The sequence below is a fragment of the Panthera pardus genome, unplaced genomic scaffold (assembly GCF_024362965.1).
Source record: "Panthera pardus isolate Hobbes unplaced genomic scaffold, ASM2436296v1 HiC_scaffold_2, whole genome shotgun sequence".
Classification (NCBI taxonomy): Eukaryota; Metazoa; Chordata; class Mammalia; order Carnivora; family Felidae; genus Panthera; species Panthera pardus.
The window spans coordinates 109,366,688-109,383,200 of NW_026526765.1; the positions used below are offsets into that span (position 1 = coordinate 109,366,688).

Consider the following 16,513-nt stretch of genomic DNA (forward strand, 5'->3'; position numbering starts at 1 on the left):
CAAGCTGCTTTGCTCTCTTGGGCTCTTGTATCCGGTGTTTTGTTTCGTTTTTTTCCTTAAGTTTCCTCTTTTCTCCCTAGGTTTTAGGATTAGTGCCATCACTTTTTGTTTCCTTCAAACATCTGTCTTTCAAAATCTCTGCTCCATCTTGTAATTGAGTTTCTGATACTTAAACAGTGTAATTTGTTATAATAGCCTGATTCGTGGGTCAATTTCCTAGGCCACGCAGCACATGGACTTTAGACATCTATTTTGGCCATTCGAGGGTCTTTGTCAGGCCCCACTTCTTGGCCTCCTTCAGAATATTCAGAATCATCCAGCAAATGAACTTCTAGTTCCAGCATTCTCTGCCAGGACACTGGAGGGTACTCATAGGGGAGAACCCTGAGTTAGGAGAGGGGCCCACATACTTCTATCTTACCAGACACATGAATATGATGGCCTTGAACTGGGCAGTTTGTTCTCACTCTCTAAAGCAGGAATGTGAACTTTTATTTCTGGAAAACTTTAAACAAATGAATTGCCAGTGGTATCTTCCTGTGGAGGTCCCTGCAAAACCTGTACACAGCATGCACATTTCCGTGTGGCTTTGTGACTTACACGGGAAGGGGACCCACTGCCGCTGCCATGGTGGCCCCACTCCCTCCCATAGATGGCAGTAAACACACTTTTTAGCACTTGTCTTCATCTTCCTAGGAAGTGGGCTCCTTCAGGGAAAGAAAATGAAATGCAGAATCTGTGTAGTAATAATTAGCACACGGAATCTAGTCATTTGAAAAATTGGCAAGAAGCCTTATTGAAGGAGGTAATAATAGTCATATTTTGCACTTCTAATAAGGCCTTTTATCTCTAGGCCTCCGAGAGCCTGTCTGAGTCATGTAAAGGGAAAAAAAAAGAAAGAAAGAAAAGAAACAGAAAAACCTGAGCTAGGTCAGAAGTCAGGAAACCAGGGCTCTGTTTGACATTCTGTAAGCCTCTGTCATCTCACAGTGAAGGCAGAGCGTCTCCCATGCATCAAAACACTAGGAATTTGTGCTGGTTAGAAAAGGAAAGGGGGCCGTGGGCCATGAGATAAATCCCACATTCCCAGTGTGTACGGAAAACATGCCTCTCTCAAAGTTGTTTTTCTGTGAAAATAACAATAGAGCTTTAAATACTTTGCCTCCCATAAACACACAGACAGCATTATTATTCACAGAGAGCTAGACAAATTGAGGAAGAGTTTTTCTATCCTCTTCCGTGTATCAAGGCGTAATTATCAGCACATCCTTGTATTTATTCCTATAAGGCTGGAATAAATACTGTTGCTGATGGATATCAGTCCTGTGAACTCGGTATCATTCATTCTTTATCGCTGGCAGTGGTGGTTGCAGAAGAAAACAGCTCCAAACATGTATACACAGCAAATGCCTTAAATCTACAAGATACGGCTGTCCTCCTTGTCCCGCATTAAACCTGCATCTTCAATTTCCCACACAAACTCCAGATCTATTGAAATCTTGGAACATTAAAATTCTCCTTCATTGTTGTCAAGGTTTAGTAACTTGACAACCGGAAGACAGACTCCCTGACTGTTTGAGAGAATGTAGGTCTGTAAATAAAGAACAGCTTCTCCTGGTGCATTAAAATTTGCTTGAGGTTGGGCAGAAAGAATGCACGTTAGAATAACCACTCTTTGGCCGTGTGACTTTGACTTTGGGCAAGCGAATTAACCTCTCTGAGATCAATTTCTTCACTGTCGCAATTCCTGCCTCACAGAAGTTGACTTACAGATTAAATGAAATCATGAATATAAAAGCACTTAACATAGCACCTGTCACTCAACAGGTATTCAGTAACTATTGGTTATTAAAAAACAGATACACATACACATACAAACATATATACCTAACACACACACACACACACACACACACACACACACACACACACACACAGATTTCTACTGGGCTTTCCTGAGTCTCAGAGATTTAGGTAAATTGGTTCAAATCCCCAAATTCTGAACCCATTAGTCATCCTCACAATTCCTACAAGTTCATGACCTTACCTCCTCTTGCTTTCCTCCAATTCTCCTAAATCCAAAAGTCTGAGGTTAATTTGGTGCCCCGCTAGCTAGTACATGAAAAAAGTCCTGTCCTTTTACACAATCTGGTAAGTTGATCAGAGATTCACATTTGATAAGAGACGGGATCTTGTACCTCTCAGCTTTCTGTCATTTTCTGGCCTCCCCTCATGCCCACTATCTTCTGAAAAGTGCAGGCTTACAACATGAAACTCACACACCCATGTTGCCCTGTCCCTGGAAGCACAGCCCAGTCCTCCCCCATCCTCTGCAGCCACCTTTCAGGTGGAGAATAGTTCCAGCTGACCAAGTGAATTGTGTCAGCCTCCTTGGAATCCTTGAAAATATAATTTCTTCCTTCTTCTTACCTTCTGGTTATTAATTCACTATAAAACTCAGTAGTTAAATTTTCCTAGATAATGCCATTTCCTTTATACTGTGGAACAGTCTATTCTTACACTTTTACATGTAAGAACATACATATAAACACAGTAACATTATTTCATACCCTAAGAGATATATCAGAAGCTATTCTTTTAAGGATTACTTAGGGTTTTTGATTTTTTTTTCTTTTTAGAATTTTAAATGTTTGTATGCAAAGATTTTCCATTCATTGAATTCATCCTTTTCTGATTTTTTCTCTACCCAGAACACAACTTCATCTTTTCCTGGTGGTCCAGTCATCAGTATACATAATTGTGATGATGCTTTGCCCTCTGGGAATATTGATTGCTCTGTACAGGGCTATTTGCCCCTGTACTAGATAACCTCAGCTTCTTGTGTGTTTAGAGTTGCTGTGTCTGGATGTTGGGGTTTTCCCCTATTCTATTGTCTCTTTGTCTCTTTTGCTCGTATTAACGTACACTGTCTCCAGAAGTAATTCTTCCCTCTGCAGTCTCCTGTCTCAAGATTGATGAAAACATGGCAAACATTAAGGTGGTTTCAAAGTCAAAACCACTGGCAGAGAATCCCTTGTATCACCTGTCCTGTGAACAGACCGTGTGAGCCTTGCTACACAGACCTCCTTCTAGATATGCTAAGTGGCTCCACCATTTTTTGCTGAGCTCTTCTGGTTTCTGGCTAGACTTTAGATTATTTAAATCCTATAGAAAATGAGCTGAGAGGAGCGAAAGCTTTTGCTATATTGTTTTTCCAGTGATCTCATTTTAAAATCCCAGATCAATGACATCTGAGGGTTGAGATCCAGTTGATTCCCATGGACACCATATACCAGGGAGCACTTGCTCTGACTGGTTGGGGCCCTGGCCAAACCAGTTGTAAGCTTTGGTTTACAAATGGTTTGTAAATTGTGAATGTCAGCCTGGGGCATACTACTCTAAGACTTAAGGAAGATTTAATATAATGAAAATTTTAAATCAAAATATTTCCTATGAAGGCAAAAATAATCACCAACCAGAGGGCATAAGTAAGGCCAGACTATTTTAGGTGATCAGATTATATTCTCATTACCATGATGCATAGTCCAATGTAAGAAAAAAGTTTTCTTTTCTTCATGCCCTCCCTCCTTCTGTCTTTCCTCCTTGCCTCTCCCCTTTTCCCTTTCTTTATATACAAATCAGTGATTCTCTCTTTTTTTTTTATAGATGGCAGGAAAATTTTTTTTACCAAAATGCTTTCATTTAGGCTGAGACAAACTATTTAATAAATGCCAGTAGCAAGAAACTTTTTCCTTTCTAACTTTGAGAGTAACTATGCGAATTTAAAACAATGTACTATCTCGCAGAATTTTCACATTATGAACCTGTTTCTCCAAGAGTTTCACATTGTTAACACTTGAGAATTAAGCTCCCCCCATGATGTTCAGTATACACTTAGGAATCCTCTCTCTTGTTGTGCTCTGGGGACAAGGATGACGGCAAAGGGATGCTACATGACCATTGGTACAGGGTACGGTACGTAACAGGGACAGTGGCCACGGGAGATGCTGGAAGTCCACCCCACATGGGCAACATTCCTGAAAAGGTCCCCCCTTGCAAGTTATACATGCATACTCTATACACTTGTCTCTCAGGCAAGATGTCACAGCAATACAGTTACGGGATGGACCGCCTGAGTTAAAATTCTGACCTCAGGGAAGTCACTTAACCTCTCTGTGCCTCCATTTGTTTATCCTTAAAAAGTAGATAACAGCGCTTCCTTCACAAGGTGGCTTTGAAGTTACTGGAATTGATACATATAAAATCCCTAGAACAAAGCCCAAAGCACAGTAGCAGTATCTCAGTGTTTGGTTTTTGTTTTTCTTAATTGTGTTCAGGATGTGGACTGAGGCCCTCTAGAATGAGCCAGTGTAGCTGTCACATGGATTTTTTAATTTTTATTTAAAAAAATTTTTTAATGTTTATTTATTATTGAGAGACAGAGACAGAGCATGAGCATGAGAGGGGCAGAGAGAGGAGACACAGAATCTGAAGGAGGCTCCAGGCTCTGAGCTGTCAGCACAGAGCCTGATGCAGGGCTCAAACTCACAAACCCAGTGAGATCATGACCTGAGCCGAAGTCAAATGCTTAACCGACTGAGCCACCCAGGCGCCCCTCGCATGGATTTTTGAGAGCTTGTGTACTGGAATCCATCTCCCGTGATTCTGGCATCCACTCTCTGGCATCTCAGCGGCATGACCTTGAGCAAATTGCTCAAGCACTCTAAGCTTTAGTTTCCTTGTCTGTAGATGCGGTTAATTATAACACCTTCCTCATCGGGCTGCTATGGAAATGAAATGTATGTAAAAAACCCACAAGATGCCTGGCACATAGAAAGTGCTCCACAAATGTTAGCCAAGGAGATGTTAAGAGAGGAGGAGGGTGTCAATGACACAAGGACTTGTCTACTGAGAAATTTTAAAAGGCAATTTTCATATTTCCCCTTGGGGAGCAGGGGAGCCAGCCAGAGCTGTTTTTTGGGAACTGAGGGACATAGCTCACATCGTTGTTTCTGGGCTTAGTTGGAGGATGAGGAGGAGAGCAACTGAAAGCGAAACGAGCCTTGGGGCCCCAAATTTTGTAGGTACTCAAGTTGAAACATCTCCAGAATGGGAGTCTGGGTATTTACCCTGCAACCTCTGACCGAGAGCAAAGCCCCTAAACCAGGGAGATAAATAAATAGCCCTGGTACAGGACTCAGGTCAAAGAAGACAAGAGCCTGGAAGAAAGTAGGGTTCTACTGTCTGGGTTTTCTTTTAATTCTCAAGCCTATTTTCCTGAGAGAGGCCAGGGGAGGGCGACTGGGATGGTTTAGCTTCCATTCTGCTACGTCGTTCACCTTGGAATGTCTTCTTTCCTTTTCCCTGGAACATTCCTATCTCCCTTTCAAGGCCAGGTTCAACTGTCTCTCCAGAAGGCCAGTCCTCCCTAGCTGCACTGTCTGTTACGGAGGCAGGAGAGGTTGTGGAGGGTCCGTGACATTTTGGAAATAGCTACTTACCTCGGACTCCTGGGATTTCTATTTGCCACAACACACCCTGTGAATTTTTGCATCTGCTGTGACTTGTCGTCCTTCTAAGTGCCTGGATGGAAATGGGAAGACAAGGAACAGACAACTGTAGGTTTTCTAAGAATTTGAAGGTCTGTGTCAAGCAATACGGCTTTGTTTTCTGCCCGGTATTGATTGTGAAGATCCGATGGCAAAATGGGAGCTGTTTGAGAATAGAGACCCTGCCTTCCTGACCTGTGACTGATGCCCAGCATTTGACACCTAGTGACTTGTCTTCTGAGACTGACGCTGTCCAACAGTACGATTGGGGTCAAGTCCCTGTACACCCTGAGCCCAAAACTATCTCTGTCACTGTCTCCCATCTTCCAAATATAGCCCTCTCAGGTCATGTGAATCTAGTCCACAACACTTCCTAATATTATTCTTGTCTGCAGACAACTGCAGACAACACCCACCCTCACCTCCTCCCAAATATATCCCTGTCCTTGGCCCACCCTGTTTCTCTTGTACCTTGCTTCTGATGTCTCTTCCTAACTCATTCAAGTTCATCAACACTCCTTTTAAAATGCTGTCCACGGAACTGAACTCATTCTCCCCTCCTCCGGCCTGCTGCCCTTCTGCCTTCTCGTCTCTTTGTTAATTGAACCAGCCGTCATTCACGCCGGCTACTTCGCGCTCCGTTACCGCACCTCCTCCATCATCTCCCCCACTCGCCTCCCGTCAGGCACTAAGTCCTATTGATTGTTCCGACTAAATATTGAACAACTATAGTAGGTATTCAGACAGTATGTGGTGAAGGAATATAAATGAATAAAATTCATCACTTTACATTCATTCCTGCTACTTCTGCCTTGAGCGAGAGTTTTGCTTGCTTTGCTTTTATTTTTAAAAATTTCAAATGTACAGAAAAGTTGAAAGAAATTGTGATGAACATCCATATACTATTCCCCTAGATTCATCAACTGTTTACATCTTGCCTCAATTTCTTCATTTCTCTCTCTCCCTCCCCAACACACACACACACGCACACACACTTGCAAAAATGTGCTGACAAATGATTTGAAAATTAGTCGCAGGCATTGTGACATATCATCTTTAAACACTGCAGCACACATCCCCTAAGAAGAATGAAATTCTCCCTAGGAAACAAGTTATTTCCCAGAAATAGCTTTAGGTCCATGACTTCCATGAGATCACATGCAAAATGTGGAACCTATGAGACGTTCTCTGGAAAGGAAGTTCACAGCGGGCCCCACCTCCAGTATCTCCCTCTCTAACCCAAGTAGGCCAGCAGTCTGGTCAGTTGTGGGGGTTTAGCCACCTTGGACTAGTACTAACTCGGAAGCTACCTAAAATACATTTAATGGCTTCCTCCTATTGGCTGCATGAGAAAGTTAAGGTTTCTTAGCATAACACCAAGAACTTTTGCGATCATGCTCCTGAGGACATTTCCAGTCTCATCTTCCACAGCTCTCTGCTCCCCAAAGGAAACTGGCCACATGTCTCCACCCCAGTCATGCTCTGAGCTAAACCTCAACCCACCCCCACTTCCTACCCACTTCCTGTCTTGGCAAATTTCTACTTTCCTTTCAAAACCCAACTCTGAGTGGCCACTGCCTCTGAGAAGTCCTCTCCCACCTTCTCCCCAGTTGTTTCTCCTAACATTTACATAGTTGTTATATTATTTATTGCTTCCATAGCTTCATGATCAGTGATATTGTGAAGCACTCAATGTACAAGTAAGGAGATGCATGATGAAAGGGTCACACGGCCTGTGCCAACTGCCTGGACTCCCCATTCTCCTGCCACCCAATTCTCTGAGGCACGTTTGCACACTGACTCCGATGGGCTCTCCTGGTCTTGGACCCTGGATTTGCCTTCACCAAAGGCTTTTCTGTCTCTCCTCTTGTGATGCTCTTGGCTCCTGTAATTTTGGCAGATGACTTCACATCCACATCCGGACAGCCCCTTGGCTGTCCAAATTCAGCCACTTGAAAAGACAAACCTGCATCCAGACACGGTAAAGATTCCACAAGGTTTAGAGAGGCACAGATACCAGGAAGTGAGTATCTGTCCAGGCACTGAAACACCAGGAAAAACATGAGACAGAATCAGTTCCAAGGCTTCATGAAAAAGTACGAAGCTGAACTGCAGGGCTGCAGCTACTGAGAACAGATATGAGGCTACGGAGGGGGGAACCATAAAAGCTGGCATCAGGAGCAGTGGGAGGCACCCTGGCAGCACCCCTGCACCGAGATGGGGATAGAGAGCACAGGCTCGAGGCTGTGTTCTTCGAGTTTTCTAGGGTGACTGGCTGTGCCTTTCCAACTCTGGTACTGACACTCCGAAGCTAGAAATCAGATCCTGAGTTGCAAGGTAGCAAGCAGCTGGCCTTCTGGCTGGAGTCCAGGTCTGCAGCCCAGGTGAGACACCTGCGTTGCATTACTCCAAAGCAGAGTGTGGTCACGTGAAACAGAGCAATGGGTTGGACAGGGAGGGGTGACCGTTCTGCCGTGGGTCTAAACGCTTGCAGGAGGGGCTGCCAAAGAGAATAACGCAGGAGGGGTTGAGGAGTCAGAAGAGAGGGGTTGGAATATCCTGGTGAGCCTCCAGCTTCCCCAGGGAGCAGCACCCCAGCAACCGTGGGCCTGTGCTGGGAAGCTCAAAGGCTGCTAAGCTCTGTGCTAATGTCAAGGCGGACCTCAGCTGGCAGCGCCCTCCTCCTCCTGCTTCCCTGGTGGGTCGGCCCCTGTGGGAGGTCAGCCTATCTGCTTTCAGAAATGTGGCTGCCCCCAGCCCGTGTCCCACTTTGGTTCTCTTCTTCTCCCCCAGCAGGAGCGCCTGGGCCCCGGTGAGCGATGGTTCTGAACGGATTCAATCCCCTGTGCTCCAATCGGAATGCATTACCAGGCAGGGCGCGTCAGCTTGGCGATTTGGCTTCGACAATAAATCTCCTTGCTTTCATGAGTTTAAATCAGACTTTAAAACATAGCCCTTAATGTTCTTTTAATGCAGTTTTCTTCTGAATGAGTTCCCTTTAGGTCCAGTCCTTGTCATTAATACACTCTCTTGGCAAATGAAGGAGGGCTTCTTCGAGGAAAACCCTGCCAGTTTAGGAAACCAGTTGAATTGCCTTGGTGATGCCAGGAGCCTCTTTTGCATTTTACAAGGACACTTGAGAAAACAAAACTCTCTGACCGTAAATTTAATTTTCTCTTGACAGCCTCAGTGTCTCTGTAGCCCCATAAGTTATCCATTACTTCTTTCTTCTGTAATTAAAAATCAAGGGGGGAAATGTACAGGATTAACAAGTTCTAATTTTCATTGATGAGCTCTAAGAGCTTATCAATAATGGGATCAGAAAAGCCGCTTTGCCTAAGCTCTATTTTTCTAGGGTGTCTGATTTTGATGGAGAATCTCCCTTAGGGTGGAAAGTGCTGGCTTTCCAAGGAGTCCCATTGCCAAAGTCAGGAAGAAGGGGCAGGGCAGGCTGAGTAAGTCGTTAGCAGGAGTGAGCAGAAGAGTGGCCTGGGCTTGCAACTTTTACAGACTCAGCATTTGGGCTCCGGGGAGCTGATTACAGGGAAAGATTAAACAGGCTGTCTTTCACACACATGTTCCTTTTCTATGGATGGCTTCTGCAGAAAAGGAGCTTGCATGTATCTGCTTAGGAGGAAGAAAGATATTTCCAATTAAAAGAATATTGGTGGTAATTCCTTTTGAGTTATGCGTTTATAGATAGAAGTGCTTTATCAGGGGATGGGGACATCCATCCTGTTTATCACCCACAGGGATATAGCTGAGCATGGGTTTCTCCAAGAGACACTGAGCTGATCCATAGCATCTGGGCTGCGTCATTTCAAAAGCTGTGACACGCAGGCTCCCAGTGAATGTGACAAGCATGTGACAGGAATGAGCTGTTTAATTGACACATGCAGGTTCCACAAAACTTCCAAACAATCAGGTGCATAAATATTTCAAGCCAGAATTTTTTTTTAGGATAGGGCAAGTGACACGTAGGAGCAGGAGCTCAGCCTCTGGCTTTGAGGTTCTTCTGTAGGAGAACCTGTTCTGCAGAAGAACAAAATTCTCTAATATGTTCAACAGGGGTTGGGCTTATGAGTTTCAAGAAGAACATGGATGATTTGGTTCCAAAGCTTTCTTGCTTAGAGCTGGAAAGTTCAGGCTATCTCTGGAGACCAAAAAAACACACAGGATAGCAGAAAGGGCCAGCAGCCGAGGATTCTATCAAAGTGATACCAAGTTGGCTCCTGCCACAAAGAACTTCTTAAACTAAGACTAGAGAGTCATAGACTACTGAGTTGTCCACTTTCAAGAGGTTACTTTTCTGAGTGTCCTGGCAGCCTTTCAGCAAAGCATCCCTCCTTCCACCAGCAAGAACAGGCTGTACTACAGCAAAGTTTAGGTGCCAAGAACAGTCTCATCTATAGACTATTGGAGGCATTAACACCTGTTAGAAGTGATAATCTCACTCTACTCAAATGGTTGTGTTTGAATAGAGGGGTCAACCCTTATCAGCTGTGTGACCTTGGGCAAATTACTTAACCACTCTGAGCCTCTATGTTCTTTTCTGTAAGATAAAGATGATTTTAGTCTCATTTCATAGTTATTATGAGGATTAAATGAGTGAATATAAGTCATGCAGAACAGTGCCCAGCATGTAAGAGACACTCAATAATTGTTAACAACTTAAATATTATACCATCAAAGCATAATATTTCAGATCTTACTAAAGGCAGTATGATTGGCTTCTCACAGCTCTCTCCAACTCTATGATGTTTATTTATTTTTCAGAGACAGAGAGACAGAAGACGAGCAGGGGAGGGGCAGAGAGACAGGGAGACACAGAATCCGAAGTAGGATCCAGGCTCCCAGCTGTCAGCACAGAGCCCGATGCAGCACTCGAACTCACAAACCGTGGGATCATGACCTGAACCGAAGTCAGATGTTTAACCGACTGAGTCACCCAGGCACCCCTCCAACTCTATGACTTTAAACAGCAAGACGGCCCAGCCCACTGTTTTAAAAAAGTGGGGTGACTTTGGTGGTATCCAAGATGATCTTTGGAGGTTGTGTGGATGGACATTCTTAATAACTATGCATTTACTATGTATCGGGAAAAAATAGCAAGTCCATTATTCTTTAAACATTGCTGATCCAATTGAAGATAAGGCTTTTAAAAAGTGAACATGTGCTATGCAATATGGACAAAATCATAATGACACTTGAGCTGAATCTTAAAGGGTAAGTAGGAGTGGCAGAGGGAATGCCTAGCAGGGGGACTGTCTGTGCAAAGGACTGGAGAAAATTCAGCATAATAGCAAGGAAGAGAGACGGGACTGGAGAGGGAATAGTTAGAACATGGAGGGCCTTATATGCCATGTTAACAAGCCCCCCAGGTGATGGGAAATGTTAATGGATGGGGCTCAAGGGGACTTAAAGAAGGAAGATGGTTAGGACACTTGCCAATTAAGAGATGAGGAGGATGGGAGTGGAAGCAGTGGTTGCACAGGAAATGACAGAAGCAGGTGCAGTCAGTACACCTTTGAAAGGTAAATGCTCAAGATTCTATCTGGACATCCAAATAGATGCTGTGCTTACAAAAAAACCTGGGATTAAGGCGGTTGGTGAGAAAGATGATCTCTGACTGATGGCAGGGTAAATGGGATCAATTTAGTTTGGGACTTTGGTTTGAGTTCCCTTTAGCAGACATATCTGGACCAAAGTCTAATTCAAAGTCCATGGGAGGTAAGTAAGTGGAGATTCAGGGTGCTGGCTGGCTACTTGTTCAAGTGTAGTTAAGATGGGGAGAAGGTAGACCAAGGACAGCTCTGGGTCAAGGAGTGGAGAACCTTGAGTATGCCTGACAGGCTGACAATGAGGAACCAGTAGAAGCAATGGGGAAGCTAAAGCTTGGCAGTGCCTTGGAGTCCCTGGGCTGACCTCATTGGTGTCCTCAGGGTGACTGTGAGTCTTTAAGCACTTACACATGCTTTTGTCTTGGCCTGTCTCTATCTTCCAGCCCACTCTGGCCAGCCTCCCATTGCTTCTGTCTATCCCTCCTTTCCTCCTTCATTCAGCAAATATTTTCTGAGCATCTATAATATGTTCCAGGGGCCAAGAGACAAATCATGGGGCACGTATTCTAGTGAAGGGAGGCAATCAACAAAACAAAAAGTAAAATGTGAACTGCACAGGATGGTGATAAGTGTTCTTGATAAAAAATAAGGCAGGAAAGGAAGAGAGGGATTGCCTTGTTGGGTGAGGGGTAGGAATAGCAATAACAAGTAGGGAGATCAGGAAAGACATCATGGAGAAGGCGATATTTGTGTACAGATCTGGAGGAGATGAGGGACGGAGGGATATAAATATCAGGGGAAAATACGTTCTTCCTAGAGGGAATGGTGATACCAAATGCCCTGAGTTAGGAACAGCACAGCGACCTCCCCCTCCGGAAGGTGTCCAAGGTGACACTGAAGAATCAGCACACATGTCATCAAGACTCCATCCAGGTGGAGTTTGTAACTCATTGTCTTTGTATCCAGGACAATCAGCACTTAGCCTTGACTATGACACAATTTTAAGTGAGCTACCATTTCACTGCTTATTTCTTCTTTGGCTCCTCATCCTTCTTGACCTCAAGCAATTGCTCCAGGGTGTACCCATTCGTGGGACCCACCTTCCTCCAAACCCATGGAGAGAACCTAGGGAGCATAACATTCTTTCAACTTTTTGGTAGCAATCTGGTATGGTCTACACCATATTGCTAGCTGGGTTTCCAGTCTGGAGCTAGGATTTAGGAGCAGTGAATGACACCAGATGGAGAAATCCCAGGATCAGAGGTATAGGCTGAACGGTAGGACAGTGAAACACAAATTCTAGTAGCAAAGGAAAGGGCAGGTGTCCCCTGTTCTGAATCTGGAAATCATTCTGGAGCACTGGTTCTGTCCTGTGGGAGAGGCCAAGCAAGGAATAATGACTGGTGGTTTTAAGATCAAGTATTCACAAAGTCAATTCAGCAAAGGTTGGCAAGCAGGGCAACTTAAGTAACCAAGAAGATGACTTAGGAACATGCTGGTAGGCCAGTGTGTTAGAGTAGGGTCAGCAGCAGATATGGGGGAAACCCAAGTTCAGGGTCAGGAAATGCATTCCCCACTGCACCTGAAACTCAGACAGGACGTGGTTCTGGCTTAATGGAACTTGGATCAGGCCTAACTCAGTGATGAGCCAGAGAGTCACTGGCTTGAGATCCTTCAATCCCCTGCCTAGAGACAAAACTGGTTCCAGAGTCTTGGCTGGGGCCAACCTTAATTGTGGGATTAAATGGCTCCAGCTTTGAAAACTGGGATGGCCACATCCCAGAACCCAGCCAACTCTTAAAAACATATGAACAATTTAATTGTTGGCTCCAATTATTTGCCAGTTCCTTTAACCCCACTTTTGCCACAGCTAACTCTTGAAGGAGAAAACTTCATGGCCTCGTCTTTAAACTTGGCCATGTTACTTGCTTTGACCAAACAATAAGTGGGTAAAAGTGTGTCGGTTCCAAGCCTAGGCCTTAAGAGGTCTTGTACATTCTTACCTGCCCTCTTGAACTTCTGCCATCAGCATAAGAAAAACAGACACTGACTAGTCTGCTGGTCCCAGGAGGATGGAGACATGAGGAACAGAGCTGCTCTGGCCGCTGTAAACTGAAGCACAGCTACCAGTCGAGCCCAGTCTACACCGGCAGAGCCCAGATGACCTGCAGACACAGGAGCAACAATGCGTGATTGTGGTTTTAAATTGAAGACAAGGACCAAACAACATTTTGCCTCAAGGTGCCTAGCACGGTGTTCTGCTCCCACAACCTCAAAATTGACTTGCTGCTTTCATGTGAGATGCTCACTGGACCTCAACTGGACATCTGAGTTCTTCATGACAAGGGGAAATCTAGACACTTCCATGAAAGTGACAGAAAGTAAAAAGCCACAAGGCAGTTTCCTTAGACACGAGGGGCAATGACCAAGCTTGGTGTCCTGTGCCTGCCCGTTGCACAGTCACAATATCTGAAGGAGAACACTGAAGGTCTATAGTAGTTTGGGACTCACAAAAAATAATTCATTATGCATAATGGTGATGTTGGCAGTGCATGCCAAATGGTTAAATCTAATGTAGCATACAGTTTCATTAAGGCACAACAAAATTAATCTATCCCTTCCCACCAGGAGGTTTAAACAAAAGCAATGGGGAAGGAGCTGCATGTAAAAAGCAGCAATTCATTAATGAAATGAAGACATGTAAAATAATTAGGCTTATAACAAGAGATTAGAGAACTAAATTAACCCTTCTGTTTACTTTGCACAGGATGCAACAGAGAACTTGGGCAAACCTTAAGTTATTATGGAAATGTCACCTCCAAAGATTAGCCTGGTGGACTCCCATGGAAGGAGTCACCTGTGTTAGTCCCCAGTATAGTAACTTGGTTGGTCAGAGTTAAAACCAAATCTGTGAGGTATTCCTGCTTTGGTCCCAGAGACATGAAAGAAAGCAGGTACAGCCATGGGGTTGCAAATGAAACAGTTAATTCAAAAAAAAAAAGTAGGGGTTTGATGTTGACATGCTGTATGCTAACTTGGGTAATTAATAATATTGAAACGAAGGGGCTAATCTAAACCAATGGTGGGCTGAAGCTTTCCTCTGCCTGGTTAGTAACGATAAGCCAAGGGGGACAATTGAGCTCCTTTTCTTAATAACTCCCAAGTCCTCATCTGCATGGGGGAGTGGTGGGAATGAGAACCTGTCCATGTGATGGAGTAAAATTCAGCTCAGGACAAAACAGACTGGGGAATGGGGTATGTACATCCTAGCAGGCACCTTCCTGGCCCAGGAGCCCAAGGCTGAAGCTTTTGAACTTGACCCTGGCTTCTTGCATCTTGGCTCCCTAATTTAAGGGCTATAGGACAGATTTGCAAGCTTGGGTTTCCCCCACTGGTTCGAACTCTTCCATGTGTTGTTGGAAGAAGTCTAGACTCTAAATGCATTTATATTGTAAATCTGGACTCTGTGTATCCTGTCACTGAGACTGGGGACATGCCAAGAGCTGGGAAAGGATGACCATGGTAAGATTGCACACCAAGGCTTTGATGAGGAGACAGCTAGAAATGCCATGCCCAAGGGACACTGTCAGTGAGGGGTAAGAGGGCAGCAGGACATGGCCTAACCTGCTGACTCAAGCCAGATATTTTGGATAAATATAGGAATAATGCCCCCTTTAGGATGCCATCCACAGTGGCAGCCCCACAAAGGACAGCCTGGCCCAGACCAGGGTATACAGTTCCCCAGAAACCCCACATGCTATGCCCAAGGCCACAGATGCTCGTGTCTCACACACACTGGTGACACCATCTCTTGTCAGCTTGCCTTATGCTGATGAAAAGCAGTGGCCATTAATTCATCCTCTTTTTTTAAAACTTTATTTATTTTGAGAGAGAGAGAGTGTGTGTGTGTGTTGCAGGGGAGAGAGAAAGAGAATCCATGGGGCTCGAACTCATTAACTGTGAGATCATGACCTGAGCCAAAATCCAGAGTTGGACACTTCACATACAAGCCACCCAGGTGCCCCAACATTAATTCATTCTACATGATGAAGTGAGGATCAGAGCCTTGTGTGATATACTGAGAATCAAAATTAACTTTTCCTTGGCACCTGGTTGGTGACCGGTGATCTTCTGACATTATCTTGTTTCATCACCCAGTGTCAAAGGTATTGTGTTCCATTTTCCAGATCAGTAAACTGAAGCTGTCACATTAAGGAGATAGGCTGAAGTCATTTTAAAGAGGGCTATAACTTTTGAAGTTTTTGCAGATACACAAATCATCCTCTACGGCACCTTCCCAAACTATCTGGAGAGCAGAGCAAATAAAATCATTGTGTGCCAGGGCTGGGGGGCTAGGGAGACCAGGGATAAGGTACCTCAAAGACAGTTGCAGTGACCTCTGAAAACTCTTTGTGCGGGTGAGTATGGAAAATGTGACTTTATGGCGCTCCCCTTTCCCACCCCAGCCTCACCGGGAGTGGGAAGCTAAGCAAGCCATGGGGAGGAGTTAAGAGGAGAACATGGTTGGACAAACTCCTAGGGCTACTGGAAGAAATCTGAGGCCTGTTTTTCTGAAGAGGCCCAAGTGAACAACAAGCATCATTTCCTATCTAAAAGTAGGGCAACTGCTTCAATACAAGTATCTTTAATAAAGGATATTTGACTTTCTGGAATTTCTGTAGAAACAGGACGATCCTACTTGAGCAATTTCGGAAAGAACTGAATTCTCGTCCTCTTGTGTGTCCCCCATGAATTCAGAAAAGCTATCTTTATAGCATTGGGTCTCTCCACACACAGCTCTCCAGACCCTCCCAAGCCAGAGAGAAAAGAAAGCAAGTATAAAGGAAAAAAAGACACCCTGTTTTTTCCTCTTTGAAGTTCTTGATGCTCATTCCTATTTTCCAGCTTATCCATGAGCTCCCTTTCCATTCATTCATTTGTTCATTCATTCAGTGCTTATCTAGGTGCCTACCATGCTAGACATAGGGCAGGGCTCTTCTCTCGTGGTACGTATTTGTCACAATAACCTGGGAGGAGGGCACTGTTACCTGCTTTATGAGTGAGCTCACTGAGGCACAGAGGAGCTGAATGGTTTCCCCACACATCCAGGTTCACAGATGTTGGAGCCAGCCTGTGAACTCAGGGCTCTCCAGCTCCCTTCCACACACATACTGTTTTCCTTGCCCCGTGTATTCAGCCATCGTTTTTGCTAGACATTTGCCATTATCATCCCCGGGAGAGAAGGCATTTTCCCCCATTACCCATATATTCAAATTGAGGTCCTAGGGTCATTCTGGAATAAATGAGTACTTAGAACCCCCTTAGACTGTTGATATCTTTATTAATCTTTAGTAATCTACTTTGCCTGCAGAGCCACACTCCAATTTCCAATGCTAAGTAGAA

The 16,513-nt window shown here is 44.5% G+C and overlaps 1 long non-coding RNA gene across 1 annotated transcript in view; it reads right to left on the bottom strand.

Moving 5' to 3' along the window:
* Nucleotides 1-5,499: 5,499 nt before the first annotated feature.
* Nucleotides 5,500-16,513, bottom strand: part of LOC109246378 (uncharacterized) — a 152,889-nt gene continuing 141,875 nt past the window's right edge. The window contains exons 3-4 of the long non-coding RNA XR_002071334.1: nucleotides 13,114-13,275; nucleotides 5,500-5,583 (exon numbers count right to left, since the gene is read on the bottom strand). This is a non-coding gene — a long non-coding RNA (uncharacterized LOC109246378). The remainder of the gene's footprint in view (nucleotides 5,584-13,113; nucleotides 13,276-16,513) is intronic.